The 16039-nt window shown below is 39.9% G+C and overlaps 1 protein-coding gene across 1 annotated transcript in view; it reads right to left on the bottom strand.

Annotated features, from left to right (window-relative positions):
* The window catches only part of ANKRD45 (ankyrin repeat domain 45), a 59561-nt gene extending 56907 nt beyond the window's left edge, over positions 1-2654 (bottom strand). The window contains exon 1 of the mRNA XM_025405499.1: positions 2617-2654. The gene's annotated coding sequence lies outside the window, so the exon portion shown is untranslated. The remainder of the gene's footprint in view (positions 1-2616) is intronic.
* Between the last annotated feature and the right edge of the window lie 13385 nt (positions 2655-16039).

Below are 16039 nucleotides of genomic sequence, written 5' to 3'. Positions count from 1 at the left end.
CATTTTGCTAATGACTGCTTTTCTCCTTTACAAAATCAGCTTCACTCCCCCTGCCATTTTCCATTATGTTACAATATCAAGCATGGGTAAAAGATCCAAAGTATAAGACAGATCAATAGATTTTAATGTAACACAGTATGAAAAGTTCATTGACTTGGCTTCAGATTCCACACTGCAAGTAGCTTTTAAGAAACTACCACTTGTGGCCGGCTGCAGTGGCTCACACCTGTAATCACAGCATTAAGGAGGCTGAGGTGGGCAGATCACAAGGTCAGGAGTTCAAGACCAGCCTGGCCAATATGGTGAAACCCCATCTCTACTAAAAATACAAAAAAAAAAAAAAAAATTAGTCGGGCATGGTGGCAGACACCTGTAGTCCCAGCTACTCAGGAGGCTGAGGCAGGAGAGTCACTTGAACCCGGGAGGCAGAGGTTGCCGTAAGCCAAGATTGCCCCACTGCACTCCAGCCTGGGGCAACAGAGACTGCAGCTTAAAAAAAAAAAAGAACCTACCACTTGTAGAGTTTTGGTGCAGTCACAAAAAATGTGCACAATTATCTGAAAAAGCTATTAAAATACTATTCCCTTTTCCAACTATATATCTATGTAAGGAGGAATTTTCTTTACACATTTCAAAACAACTTATTGCAACAGATTGACTGCAGAAGCAGACTTAAGAATCTGTCTCCCATTAAGCCAGAAATTAAAGACATTTGCAGAAATGTAAAATAATACCACTTTCTCACTAATTCTTTTGTTCTGGAAAATAGTTATTTTTATGAGAAATACATAATTTATGTTAACATGTGAATTTGTTATTTTTTAAGGAATTAATAAATATTTTTTAAATCCTCAGTTTAATTTCTAATTCTTATATCTAATACTGTATTAAAAGATATAACTCACATAAAGGAAAGCTCTTTTTGATCATTTTTTAAGAGTAAAATGGAGTCCTGAGACAACAAAGTTTCAGGGCACTGCCTTTGGATATACATGAGACCTAGAAATAGGGAAGTCTTGCAGGATGCTTGCCCTACTCAATTGCTATAGCAGGGCAAGGAGGCTTTGCAGGGAGGGAGGGCTGTGGTGCAAACCACTCCAGTCAGTGCTGAAGGGAAGTCACAGCAGGAACTCAGCGCAACTGAGTGAGCCAGGGAGCTCTACTGAGTCCTGACCAAACCAGGAGATACCTGTTCACGAGGTATATAAGCCAAAGGTTAACAAAGAACCACGAAAGCCCTAGGGAGCACCCGGTATACCAGGAACATCACCCCCCTCCCCCCGCCACAGCCAAGGGAAGGCAAAGGGACCCTGACACGTCCCCATAACTGATTCCATGAGCCATCCACATGCATCCACATAGCCGGGGGACCATCTCAAGGAAAGAATCCAAGAAGATACCTGAAAACCTAAACATTTGTATATAAGAGAAATTAAGCACTACCCAAAGAATTCAATTCTAAATTGAGCTAAACTTTAAAACCAATTGGACAGTTAGATTCTTTCCTAATAATCAATATGTAAATGCTCATGAAAGGAACTAGATCAGTCATACAAAAATAAATTACATTGTCTTTGCCCACAGAAGTAATAACATACATCAAAATTGTAACCCTGCTACATATAACTAAAGTTTCACATAGAACATGAACATGGGAGGGAAGAGGGAAAGCTGGAACTATGAAGGCAGAATGGCATTGCTTTAGTCTTGATTCTGTTACTAATTACGTGACTTTTCTGAAATGAGGATAGCACCTGGTCTGCCTTACTAAATCAGTCTAGAAAAATCTATAAACCTTTTTAAGTATAGAATGTGAATGCTTTCGAGGCACCCACAATAGAAAATCACATAGGTCATAGTCCCTACCCCGAAGGCTCTCACATTTTAGTAGGGAAGACAGAAGTAAATCAGTAATGACAGAGTGAGATCAGGGATTCAATGGAGGTAGGCAAAGAGTGCTTTGAGAGTTAAAACGTGGACATCTACATTCAATTCTGGGTGGCGGTCTCAGAAAGGTTTCCCAGAAGAGGTGAAACCTTGATATTGAAGAGCAGGAGTTTTAAAAGGAGGAAAAAAGGACAATCCAGGTAACGGGAAGAACATAAACAAAGGGCAAGGAGGCAGGCGACGCAGCCTGAAGTTGTGATACAGGAGTAGATCCTTACGTGCCTTTTAAGCCAACTGATTTTTTTCATCAAAAAAAAAATGTAGTCCCTTAAGGATTTTAAGTCCCAGCTCAAGGAGAAGGACCCCCAAGGGCAGCCCCGGGTACACAGGATTAAACAAAGAGAGGGCCTGAGGAACAGGATACAGAAAGTGTCAGCGCCGCCAGGTGATCCAGGAGATCCCGCGAGGGGGCAACGGACTCTTCCGGGCACCAGAGTTTGCTCTTCGGCCTGAATTCCCTGGGGACCTTCTGCGATTCCCTCGCGCCTGCCCGCGGGGTAGGGGACCGGTGTGCAAAGCTCTGGACAGAAGCAGTTTGAGGACGCTGAGATTGAAGCCCACTCCCCTCCAGCCCTGCCCCAGCAACCTGGAGGGAAGATGTCCGTCTACCCCCTCGCACCCTTCCCCGAGTGCCCACCCGGCTCACGGCGCCAGGACCCCTAGACTCACCACACCCGAGCCCCAGCCTCCTCGGTTACCATGGCAACGGCGCACCGCGCGAGGCAGCGCCTCCCCCTGCGCCGCGGTTCCGGCAGCGCGGGAAGGTTATGCTTGGTGGCAAAGGCGCAGGAAGCGAGAGGGGAAAAACAGCCAGGAATTAATCCAGATAATTTCAGTTTCTGGGTGGCGTGTCGGTTTTTCTTTGTTTTGTAAATTTTCTGTAATACTGTCTGTATTTGTTTTAGAGTTTAAAAATAAGTTGTGCATATTGGTTGTTGGCCCGTCTAATCTTTGGCTTTTAAACGAAAGAATTTTCTGGAAATATGAGATTGCATTCTAAAAACTACAAAAGATTGTACGAATAACCCCTTAATTTTCCAGTTATTGGATATCTTTCTCCCATGGTTTATGGTCATTGTCACCAGCAAGGAGCGTTTCAGGCGACCTCACAAGTGCCAGCTACCTTAGGAGCAGAAGAAACTTGGAGACTATATCCCTCTTGATTCAGAAATTCAAGATGCAAAACGCAACTTTAAAAGCGGGGAAGCGAAGGAGGTGGAGGGACAAGGGGTTCGAAAGAAACAGCAGGGAAGGGTCAGGAATACCTAGTAATTATATCAATGTTCACCTGAATCACACAGTGAAAACAGGGAAGTTTTTGTGCTGAAGGCAAGTGTGAAGGAAAATATTCATTTCTTTAGTGCTTCTACCAGGAATCCATTAAGGAGTAGGTGAATGTTTTAGAGGGGCTCTGAACATTTGTGCTGACGTTCGAATAGCCTAGTTTTGAAATGAATATTTGACCTAAGGCCCAAGCAAAATTTCACCATTGTTACAGTAGGTAGGTAGTCAGGCATGAGCAGAGCAGGCTCCCCTATCCCACACCAGGAATGTCACGTGACCGTCAGGTACTAGGCAGTTGTTAACTGTCTCTAAAATAATAATTGGTTGCATCCAATGCCAGGAAAAGGCACTCTCCCAATAGACAGAAAACACCTGAAACTGGTTATCAGCAGCTTCCCCATAAGATCTCAGGAGTTAGGTGATGTGAGAAACATACTCACCTGTCCAAACCCAAAGAATGGACTTAGAGGCATGAAGAACAGCAAAAGAGAGACTTTTCAATAACAGTCTTGCAGGATCAGGTGTCTGGTGAGCAGGCACACCCAGTGCAGTTTCGTCAAGGAATTTATCACCTAGTGTACAAGTCCCTACCCCGGTTCCTCATAGGCTGAGTACTATGGGGTTACAATCTTCCATTACCTAAGTTTCATTATCCCCTTACAAGGTTACATCTTGTCTCCTTCCCCACTTTAAGTTTTGATTTCCCAATGACAAAACTTTCTTTCCTTTTATGGATTAGCCACCCCACCCCCCTATTCTTTTTCTCCCTCCCCTCTGACTTCTGTGAGTCTTATCACTCTTCCCAGATGTCTGTAGCACATGGCTTGTCATGTCTGCAAGGGAGCTGCCCGGATTTGCTGGGGCCTGTTTTCTGAAAATGGACCACTTAAAAAGTACTTCTTGGGGCCGGGCGCGGTGGCCCAAGCTTGTAATTCCAGCACTTTGGGAGGCGGAGGCGGGCGGATCACGAGGTCAGGAGATAGGGACCATCCTGGCTAACAAGGTGAAACCCCGTCTCTACTAAAAATACAAAAAAAAAAATTAGCTGGGAGTGTTGGCGGGTGCCTGTAGTCCCGGCTACTCAGGAGGCTGAGGCAGGAGAATGGCGTGAACCCGGGAGGTGGAGCTTGTAGTGAGCCGAGATCGCGCTACTGCACTCCAGCCTGGGCAACAGAGTGAGACTCCATCTCAAAAAAAAAAAAAAGAAAAAGAAAAAGAAAAGTACTTCTTACTGGTGAGTGGGCTCAAGGATATACATTAAGAGTCAAAATGGCGGAGTTTAACTAGTATATGACCTTCTTGGGTACATTCAACTGGTGAGAGAAGAATGCCTCAAGTGATCATGCATAGAACTGCAGTAAACACACTGCATGTGCTCCTCTCCCAAGTGCTAGCAGGTCACTGCACATGCGGACAGCCCACCCCAAGAGAAGAACCGGGGAGAAGGGACGCAAAACCCCAGAAGTACGCCAACATATAAAACCCTAAGGCCAAGCATAGTGGTACACGCCTGTAATCCCAACACTTTGGGAGGCCGAGGCCCGCCGATCACGAGGTCAGGAGATTGAGACCATCCTGGCTAAACACGGTGAAACCCCGTCTCTACTAAAAATACAAAAAAAAAAAAAAATTAGCCGGGCGTGGTGGCACGCGCCTGTAGTCCCAGCTCCTTGGGAGGATGAAGCCGGAGAATCTCATAAACCCGGGAGGCAGAGCTTGCAGTGAGCCCAGATCGCACCACTGCACTCCAGCATGGGCGACAAAGCGAGACTCCGCCTCAAAAAAAAAAAAAAAAAGAAACCCTAAGTCAAAGGTCAAACTGCACTTGATCTCTCAAAGTCACCCACTTGGCCCTTTCCAAGTGTACATTACTTCCTTTCATTCCTGCTCAAAAGCTTTTTAATAAACTTACACTCCTGCTCTAAAACTTGCCTCCATCTCTTCTTATGCCTTATGCCCCTCAGTCAGATTCTTTCTTCTGAGGAGGCGAGAATTGAGGCTGCTGCAGACCCATACAGATTCACCACCAGTAACACCACCATAAATCTGAACTTCTGAAATACAAGAATAAATTTGAATTTTTTCAAATGTGATTATTAAATTTTTCATATTCAAATAAGTTGTGGTAATCAAAATTTTGGAGTTTGACATTACAGACAGGAATGATAATCTGTCAGTTGCAAGCTTGCTCCTGCTGTCACTATACAACACATTTGTTCTACTCAACAATCATTTCTTACTGAAGGTGATGAAGAGCAAGGCTAAGTTCAGGTATTTCAGTTTTAACATGCCATTTTTTCATAGTCTTTGTTTTTTAATATCTGGATGGAAGATGACTTATGATACATAACTGTACAAAACTGTACATGATTCTATTTTTCATTCATCTTCAGGGGATACGAAGAATTCCCACATATAACTGTTTCTTGAAAGTCTGAAGTGGAATTAAATAACTAAAAATTAAATAGAGTTTTTAAAGTTTTTTTTTGAGTGCTCTGAATGCTAATATTAGAAAGGTAGCAAGATACAAAAGGTTTGAGACCTAAAAGCAAAGATGCCCTGAGCTCCCCTTGAACTCCACGTCAGAAACAGCTGCGTGATGCATCTAGGCAGACCAGGTTAGAAACAGACAGGAGATCCATGGCAAGAGTATGGCCTAGATGCAGCAGAAAGACTCCCATGACACCCTCTCTTAGCCATACTCCCTGCAAGCTTGACCTGAGAGTACTGGAAAGAACCACTGGATTTGAAGGGGCTGAGTGCCCATGTGTAAGAGACATCTCAGCAATAACCTATGGGTATTAATGGAGGTCCAGATAAGACAGTGGAGGCCTGGTGAACAGAGAGCTTAAGCAGCAAATGATTAAGCACCATTCAAACTCCCCAGAAATTAGATCCCCTCTAGAAAATTATGGTGAGAGGTTTCCAAAATGATTGAAATTAGTTTTTTCCAACATAGGAGAATAGGCCCTCAGAATAGAAATTATTGTATAAAAAACTATATTTCTATGCCTTTTTTTTTTTTGAGATGGAATCTTGGTCTGTCACCCAGGCCAGAGAGCAGTGGTGTCATCTCGGCTCACTGCAACCTCCACCTCTTGGGTTCAAGCAATTCTCTGGCCTTAGCCTCCCAAGTAGCTGGAATTACAAGCATGTGTCACCATGCCTTGCTAATTTTTGTAATTTTTTAGTAGAGATGGGGTTACACCATGTTGGGCAGGCTGGTCTTAAACGCATGACCTCAGGTGATCCACCTGCCTTGGCCTCCCAAAGTGCTAGGATTACAGGCATAACAACCACACCCTGCCATATTTCTATACTTCATAGACTAAGAGTCATGTTCTTTGTACAATACCAATTTCTGATGAAAAACCTGGATAAACTAGTAGAGTAAGTTACTCCATGGTAACTTAATGTGCTATAATAATCATGTCTTATTGTTTGAAAGCCTATTATATGCTGAGTATTGTGTTAAGTGATTCATATAAAAATTATCTCTAATCCTTATAGCAACTCTGTGAAAGTGATATTCTTTTTTTTTTTTTTCGATATTATTCTTGAAACTGACACTTAGGAAAGTTGAGTCACCTACCTAAGACCACACAGCTAATAGGGCCAAACCAGGATTTGTACCTAGGTTAGTCTGGTTTAAAACACCAGAGGACTGCTACTTGTTAGCTATATGCTAATTAAATATTAGAGAAAATCTGCCAAAAATAATAACTATTTCAAAATAATTTACTTTGAGTCTTTCAGGCAATAATTAGATAATATTAAAACTACTCCCCTGGTGTACAACAAAAGAATTATTTCTCCGTGCAGCTAATCTCTACAGTTGAGGAGAATGAAATAGTGAACACCCATGGTTTTCACCCGCTGGTCCCTCCTTTTCTGGTTAGTGAACTCCCATTTTCTATGAAGGAACCTTTCTTTTTTTTCTGGATATAGCATCTTACTCTCTCACCCAGGCTGGAGTGCAGTGGTGTGATCACAGCTCACTGCAGCCTCATTCTCCCCAGGCTTAGGTGATCCTGCCACCTCAGCCTCCCAAATAGTTGGGACTACAGGCACCCATCACCATGCCCAGCTAAAATTTTTTTGTATTTTTTGTAGAGACAGGGTTTTGCCATGTTGCCCAGGCTGGTTTCCAACTCTCGGCCTTAAGTGATCCTCCTGCCTCAGCCTCCCAAAGTGCTGGGATTACAGGCAGGAGCCACTGCACTCAGCCCACCTTCATGGTTCTTTTGGGATGGGGATATTTTTTGACCTTTTTTTCCACATTCACCATGCTTTTGTGAGCCTCAAAAATCTGAGACAGGTGTCTATTGATTTAGAAAGTTTATTTTGCCAAAGTTGAGGATGCACGCCCATGACACTGCCTCAGGAGGTCCTGATAACATGTGCCCAAGGTGGTTAGAGCAGGTTGGTTTTATACATTTTAAGAAGACATGAGACATTAATCAACATACATGAGATGAACATTGGTTCAGTCTGGAAAGGTGGGACAACTCAAAGCAGGGGGGTGGGAGGTGGGGTGTGCTTCCAGTTCACAGAGAGATAAGAGACAAATGGTTGCATTCTGATTAGCCTTTCCAAAGGAGGTAATCATATATGCATTTATCTCAGTGAGCAGAGGGGTGACTTTGAATAGAATGGGAGGCAGATTTGCCCCAAGCAGTTCCCAGCTTGACTTTTCGCTTTAGCTTAGTGATTTCAGGGACCCAAGACATTTTCCTTTCACATTTCTCCCCTTTTCTTTTATAAAATCTTTTGGAAAAAGCATATTAAAAGAAAATGAGTCTCTGGTCTCAGGTTTTATCTGATCTCTTATGACTAGGATGGTTTATTCCTAGACTGGTAGGTCCCAAGTTATTAGGAAAGCTCATTTTTAGAAGGTTGTGAAGTCTTATGTCCTATGAAGAGAAAATAGGGGGAAGAAGGAGGAAAAGCAACAATAAACAAAAGAACAATCCTGGAAAATCAATATAGGCCATATTGCTCTGAAGTCCATACATTAATAGGCAGGTTTGAAAGTGGCTTATGTATGTAAATAGGTTGCTATTATTTTCCTCTGAAGTTTAAGTTCTTTAGCTTCAGTTTGCAGGGCTTTAAAAAAAGCATAGCTTAGTTTTCAGTGACTCCAAATTAGGAAAAATGGAGAAAAAAGAAGGAAAAAAATTGAAAACATTATTTTGCAGGCTTGTAGCCAAGAAAAATTAGAATTCAGGCCAGTCATGGTGGCTCATGTCTGTAATCCCAGCACTTTGCGGGGCCAAGGCAGGTGGATCACCTGAGGTCAGGAGTTTGAGACCAGCTTAGCCAACATGGCAAAACCCCATCTCTACTAAACATACAAAAAACTAGCTAGGCATGGTGGCAGGTACCTGTAATCCCATCTACTTAGGAGGCTGAGGCAGGAGAATTGCTTGAACCCAGGAGGTGGAGGTTGCAGTGAGCCGAGATCACGCGATTACACTCCAGCCTGGGGGACAGGGGCAGACTCTGTCTCAAAAAAAAAAAAAAAATTAGAATTAGAATTCAGTCCAAACTGTAGAAAATAATAAAAATTGAAAAACAATAGGTGAGACTAGAATCTAACAACGGGTGTACTATAGTTTTTGAAAAATAATTTTTCTTTATCTCCCATTTTTATTAAAGACAAATCATGGTAGGACCGATTTGCTTTATTGCCCTTCGCCTGATTATTTTTATACACTCTATCAAGAATAATTTTATTTTACATAGGCATTTAAATTGGCTTTGATGGAACATTAGTCCATAGAAGGAATTTCAGATATGACTCTTTAAAAGCCAAGCCCAGCCATGGATTTGTACCATCAAATACCTACGAGGTGGGTGAATTCCTCTCCTCTTGATGTTCCAATATAAACCTGGGTCTCCTGGGCCTGTCAGAAAGTGACATTCTTTACTTACCACAGGTCAGGAACCCTGTAAAGGGACTGTATAGAAAAAGGTATGAGGCCAATTTTTCCAAGAGGCTTTCATTGGCTCCATAAGTGAAGTTTGATTCCTTAAATGAAAACACACCATTTCAGTCAAAGCCTTGGTAAAATAACAAGTTTCTCCAACTGTGTCCTGTTAAAAATGAAAAAAGATTCTTATTCTTATGCAAATAATTGTATTGTCGTAAGTTAAGAATACTCACAAATATTTTCCAAATTCTGTAGAAATCAGGTAGACAGAAACACATACACTCCAAATTTTGTTCATAGGAGTATACTTAACTGTGAAAAGCTGTAAATAGCTTAAAAGTTTTCTTGACTCTGAAAAACAGAACAAAGGATCAGCAACGTTTTAAGCAAAAAGTTTAAAAGATTACTTTAAACTTCTATTAGTTTAGTCCCTGCAGTTAATTCCTGTTCTGCTTGATATTCATAACCATTTCAGCTCTTCATGAGCCCTGAAAGTTTTTCCTCTGTTCAAATGTTATAATCTCCAAAGTAATCAGAAACCTGCATTCAAGAGCACCTGTTAGAGTTCATAGCTGATTATAAAACCACCTTTTAAAGAGGACCAAAACAAGACAACAATCATCCATGGATGACGAAAAGTTTTAGGGCAGCCATAAAGATTCAATTGACAAGGAAATTTGTTACCTCTGTGGCACACAATAATTTACAAAAAAAATTATAATTACTGATAACATACACTAATTCATGTTAGAATTATAGGAGTTTCCCACCTCGGTGACAGGGTGAGACTCCATCTCAAAAAAAAAAAAAGAATTATAGGAGTTTTCCATAATTTTTGAACACATGCCAATAATACAGCCCAAAGAAAACCAAACATCACTGCATATTTGACAATGCTTCCTATATAATTTTTATACCAAATAAGCCAAATATGTCATTTTTGGACTTTAAGGAACTAGTAATAAAGGATTAATTAGGTCAGAAAAAGACATAATTTATAATTTGATTTTGGAAAGTTTGTCAAATATCAAAGCTTTAAAACACTTGATATTACTAAATAGGATCACAGGTCATTGTAAAATAAGTCATTCATTTAACCAAAGTGATAACTGAAGGATTTCAAAAAAGAAAAAGTGCAAAACGTATTTTTTGAGAGAGGAAAGTTAATTTTCCAAACAATAAACTATAATAAAAACAACATGAAGTCAATTAAATTTGTTTTTCAAATTTTTATAAACAATATATAAAATTTTAATCTTGATCATAAGCTATAACTTCCATAAGCCTTTTATAATCATTATTAAAGTTTGGGTTAATGCTTAAAAAAAAACCATGTTAATCTGACATAGGGGCTCATATGCAGGGCTTGCATCAGTGTGCCATTGGTATTAATGGTTAATTTGCAGAGAAACTGTACTTATTTTATGTCTTAAAATTGGCCCTTACAATCTCACACCCACCTCTTCCACAGTAGTCCCTGGACCTCTAGGAGTTGAATGGCGTTAACTTCTGGCCCTGTGTCTCAGCAATGCAGTTTATTTTTATTGGCATTCTCTATGGGGCCTGAAGATGAGGATTTAACTTCTGTCAGTGTTTAAGATTTAGCAGGGCTTTGTGTACATTTTAGAACCAGGAGTCAGAGCCCTGTAACTTAATGTTACAAGTACATTAAAAGCACATACAGAAAGATACACGGATATAATAACCTTAATTTAAAAAAAAAAATCAGTTTTTTTCCTAAGCAAACAAAAACTTAGTAATAATGGCATAGGAATTATTTCAATAAGACATAAAATCTGTGAGGCCAGTTACCAAAAGGCAAAAGAGTGTACAGGATATTATGTCGGAAGAAAACATTTCCTTTAGACCTTTAAGAAAATATTGTTAGCACCAGGCTACAACAAACAGAACTTTGGGGAAAAAAAAACTTAAATGAGCTGAAAATGAGTTGAAAGAGAGCTTTATTATTTCACACCTTTTAAAGGGGGAGAAAAAAACAAAAATGGTGAAACCAAAAAAAGTCCAGGACCACACAGATTCGCAGCTGAATACTACCAGAGTTACAAAGAGGAGCTGGTACCATTCCTTCTGAAATTATTCCAAACAATAGAAAATAGAATCCTCCCTAATTCATTTTATGAGGCCAACATCATCCTGATACCAAAACCTGGCAGAGACAAAACAAAAAAAGAAAATTTTAGGCCAATATCCCTGATGAACATCAATGCAAAAATCCTCAATAAAATACTGGCAAACTGAATCAAGCAGCACATCAAAAAGCTTATCTACCACAATCAGCTCAGCTTCATCCCTGGGATAAAGGGTTAGATCAACATATGTAGATCATTAAACAGAATCCATCACATAAACAGAACCAATGACAAAAACCACATGATTATTTCAATAGATATAGAAACAGCATCCAATAAAATTCAACAGCGCTTTATGCTAAAAACTCTCAATAAACTAGGTATTGATGGAATGTATCTCAAAATAATAAGAGCTATTTATGACAAACCCACAGCCAATATCATACTGAATGGGCAAAAACTGGAAGCATTCCCTTTGAAAACTGACATAAGACAAAACTGGCACACTCCTATTCAACATAGTATTGGAAGTTCTGGCCAGGGCAATCAGGCAAGAGAAAGAAATAAAGGGTATTCAATTAGAAAAGGAGGGAGTCAAATTGTCTGTTTGCAGATGACATGATTGTGTATTTAGAAAACCCAACTGTATCAGCCCCAAATCTCTTTAAGCTGATAAGCAACTTCAGCAAAGTCTCAGGATACAAAGTCAATGTGCAAAAATCACAAGCATTTCTGTACACCAATAACAAACAGAGAGCCAAATCATGAGTGAACTCCCATTCTCTATTGCTACAAAGAAAATAAAATACCTAGAAATCCAACTTGCAAGCAATGCGAAGGACCTCTTCAAGAAGAACTACAAACCACTGCTCAAGGAAATAAGGGAGGACACAAACAAATGGGAAAATCATTCCATGTTCATGGATAGAAAGAATCAGTATCATGAAAATGGCCATACTGCCCAAAGTAATTTATAGATTCAATGTTATCCCCATCAAGCTACCATTGATTTTCTTCACGGAATTGGAAAAATCTACTTTAAAGTTCATATGGAACCAAAAAAGAGCCCATATAGCCAAGACAATCCTAAGCAAAAAGAACAAAGCAGGAGGCATCATGCTACCTGACTTCAAACTATACTACAAGGTTACAGTAACAAAAACAGTATGGTACTGGTACCAGAACAGATATATAGACCAATGGAACAGAACAGAGACCTCAGAAATCACACCACACATCTACAACCATCTGATCTTTAACAAACCTGACAAAAACAAGCAATGGGGAAAGGATCCCCTATTTAACAAACGATACTGGGAAAACTGGCTAGCCATATGCAGAAAGCTGAAACTGGATCCCTTCCTTATACCTTATGTAAAAATTAATTCAAGGTGCATTAAAGATGTAAATGTAAGACCTAAAACCATAAAAACCCTAGAAGAAAACCTAGGCAATACCATTCAGGACATAGGCATGGGCAAGGACTTCATGTCTAAAATACCAAAAGCGATGGCAACGAAAGCCAAAATAGACAAATGGGATCTAATTAAACTAAAGAGCTTCTGCACAGCAAAAGAAACTATCATCAGAGTGAACAGGCAACCTATAGAATGGGAGAACAATTTTGCAATCTATCCATCTGACAAAGAGCTGATATCCAGAATCTACAAAGAACTTAAATTTAAAAGAAAACAAAACAACCCCATCAAAAAGTAGGCAAAGGATATGAACAGACACTTCTCAAAAGAAGACATTTATGCAGCCAACAAGCATATGAAAAAATGCTTATCATCACTGGTCATTAGAGAAACACAAATCAAAACCACAGTGAGATACTGTCTCACACCAGTTAGAATGGCAATCATTAAACAGTCAGGAAACAACAGATGCTGGAGAGGATGTGGAGAAATAAGAACGCTTTTACACTGTTCGTGGGAGTGTAAATTAGTTCAACCACTGTGGAAGACAGTGTGGTGATTCCTCAAGGATCTAGAACTAGAAATATCATTTGACCCAGCAATCCTATTACTGGGTATATACCCAAAGGATTATAAATCATTCTACTATAAAAACACATGCACACATATGTTTATTGCGGCACTGTTCACAATAGCAAAGACTTGGAATCAACCCAAATGCCCATTACTAATAGACTGGATAAAGAAAATGTGGCACATATACACCATGGAATATTATGCAGCCATAAAAAAGGATGAGTTTGGCCGGGCGCGGTGGCTCAAGCCTGTAATCCCAGCACTTTGGGAGGCCGAGACGGGTGGATCACGAGGTCAGGAGATCGAGACCATCCTGGCTAACACGGTGAAACCCCGTCTCTACTAAAAAAAATACAAAAAACTAGCCGGGCAATGTGGCGGATGCCTGTAGTCCCAGCTACTCGGGAGGCTGAGGCAGGAGAATGGCGTGAACCCGGCAGGCGGAGCTTGCAGTGAGCTGAGATCCGGCCACTGCACTCCAGCCTGGGCGACAGAGCGAGACTCTGTCTCAAAAAAAAAATAAAAAATAAAATTAAAAAAAAATTAAAAAAAAAAAAAAAAGGATGAGTTCACGTTCTTTGCAGGGACATGGATGAAGCTGGAAACCATCATTCTAAGCAAACTAACACAACAACAGAAAACCAAACACCTTATGTTCTCATTCATAAGTGGGAGTTGAAAAATGAGAGCACATTGTTCTCACAGGGAGGGGAAAAACACACACTGGGGCCTGTCGGGGGGTGGGGGGCTAGGGGAGGGATAGCATTAAGAGAAATACCTAATGTAGATGATGGGTTGATGGGTACAGCAAACCACCATGGCACATGTATACCTATGTAAAAAACCTCCACATTCTGCACATGTACCCCAGAAGTTAAAGTATAATTTTTAAAAAAAATGGTGAGATGTGATAAAAGTTGAACTTTGGATTTTAAAAAAATTAGAATCTCTTATAATGTATTAAAAGTAAATCAATTCCTTAAGAAAATTTTACTGTTGTAATCAGTTCTTTAGTGTATGTGTTTTTTATGTTAAACCCAATCTCTAGAAAAACCATTATAATTTCCCTTTAGACAACTTGATAGACATTTTTAATATTACTTTATGAATAATGTTAAAGCTAGCTTATTTATTAAAGATCTTACTTAACTTATGTAACTTAAAGCATTTGACTAGTCTTTTTTCTTGATAAAGTATTTTATTTCACCACTTTTATTTTCTTAAGCTGTATAGAGCTCTTTTGTATATCTTCAGTAGTGAAACATTGTGTACACAACACATAAATATATAGACGTATTAGGCATGCTGATAGAAGTACATCTCATAGAGTCATAAAAATCTTTTGTTTTTCCTATCTTTCTCAGATTCCTGATAACCTGTTTCATAATCCCAGGCAGTTGTCAGCTAAATAGCTTTAAATCTGCATACCAAAGGAAATAACAAAGGTGAAAATCAAATAGAAAAATTTACCAAGGACAAGTCTTGTATGCTAATGGAAGATTAAAGACGAATATCAAGGCCAGGTACAGTGGCTCATACCTGTAATCCCAGCACTATGGGAGGCCTAGGCGGGAGGATCACAAGATCAAGAGATCGAGACCATCCTAGCCAACATGGTGAAACCCCATCTCTACTAAAAATACAAAAATTAGCTGGGCATGGTGGCGCACACCTGTAGTCCCAGCTACTTGGGAGGCTGAGGGAGAATCATTTGAACCCAGAAGGCAGAGGTTGCAGTGAGCCAAGATCACGCCACTGCACTCCGGCCTGGCAACAGAGTGAGACTCCGTCACAAAAAAAAAAAAAGATGGATGTCAAATCAAACATAAAATTATAAAAATCTATCATAAGATTGTATAAGGAGACCAGTTTTATTTAAATAGGGACTACCTCTTTTAACTGCATCTCTGAGTTCTGGGCTGAGCCTACACTGAATCCTGGGTTTCCAAAAAGGGAGAATTATTATGAGGCTAGACCACATGATCTTTTTACAGTGCACTTGAAAAATTTTTTTTAAACAAAGATATTTCTAAATGGCTAAATTACATTCTTCTTTAAAAACCCAAGAGTAAACTCTGTTGCAAAAACGACTTAAGTCAACAAATCAGGTAACACAATACCAAAGCAAGCAGTTTAAGAATTGAGACCAACTTGCCTGTTTACATTCTTGGAGTCCCATAAAGAAAAACAGGTTTCTCCCCCAAAAGGAGTCTGGCTCCTTCGTTTTCTTTAAGGAACCCCAGGCTATTATAAACTATTTTAGGTCTCTCATGCAGCAGAGGGTGCAAGAGAAAGGAGAGGCAGCAGAAGCAAATGAAGAAAACAGAATTAAGTCAACTGAGGAAAAAAAGCTTTTGCTCAAAAAAAAAGGACAAGTTTCTAGCAGAGGAAAAAAAAAACCATGAAGGCCTTTTAAATACACACACACACACACACACACACATCTCGGATGTTAGTTTTTAATTAAGCTGACTTTAACCGTTGAGCTCCTTTAAAAAAAAAAAAAGTCTTTTTAAATCTTATTACCATATTTCAACTAGGACAAATTGCTGCTATTTCAGAAGTACATTCATTGCTCTTTCAGTTTGGCCTGGCTAGCAAAAAGGTAGGCTTTTTATGTAAATAAGGTCCTTTTAGTAGTCAAAATAAAAAATCTCGCCTCTTTGTTTTTCTTTTTCCGAGCCATTTTTCTCCCCTCACCACACCACCTTTGTGTTTGTGTGGGAATTTAGCCACTGCAGAGGCCTTGTTCCCCATAATTTGGAACTTTCCTTCGGATTTGATCAAGTCG

Source organism: Theropithecus gelada, chromosome 1 (genome assembly GCF_003255815.1).
Source record: "Theropithecus gelada isolate Dixy chromosome 1, Tgel_1.0, whole genome shotgun sequence".
NCBI lineage: Eukaryota > Metazoa > Chordata > Mammalia > Primates > Cercopithecidae > Theropithecus > Theropithecus gelada.
Note: the sequence above shows the minus strand (reverse complement) of the source record. Positions and strands in the feature narration are given on the sequence as shown.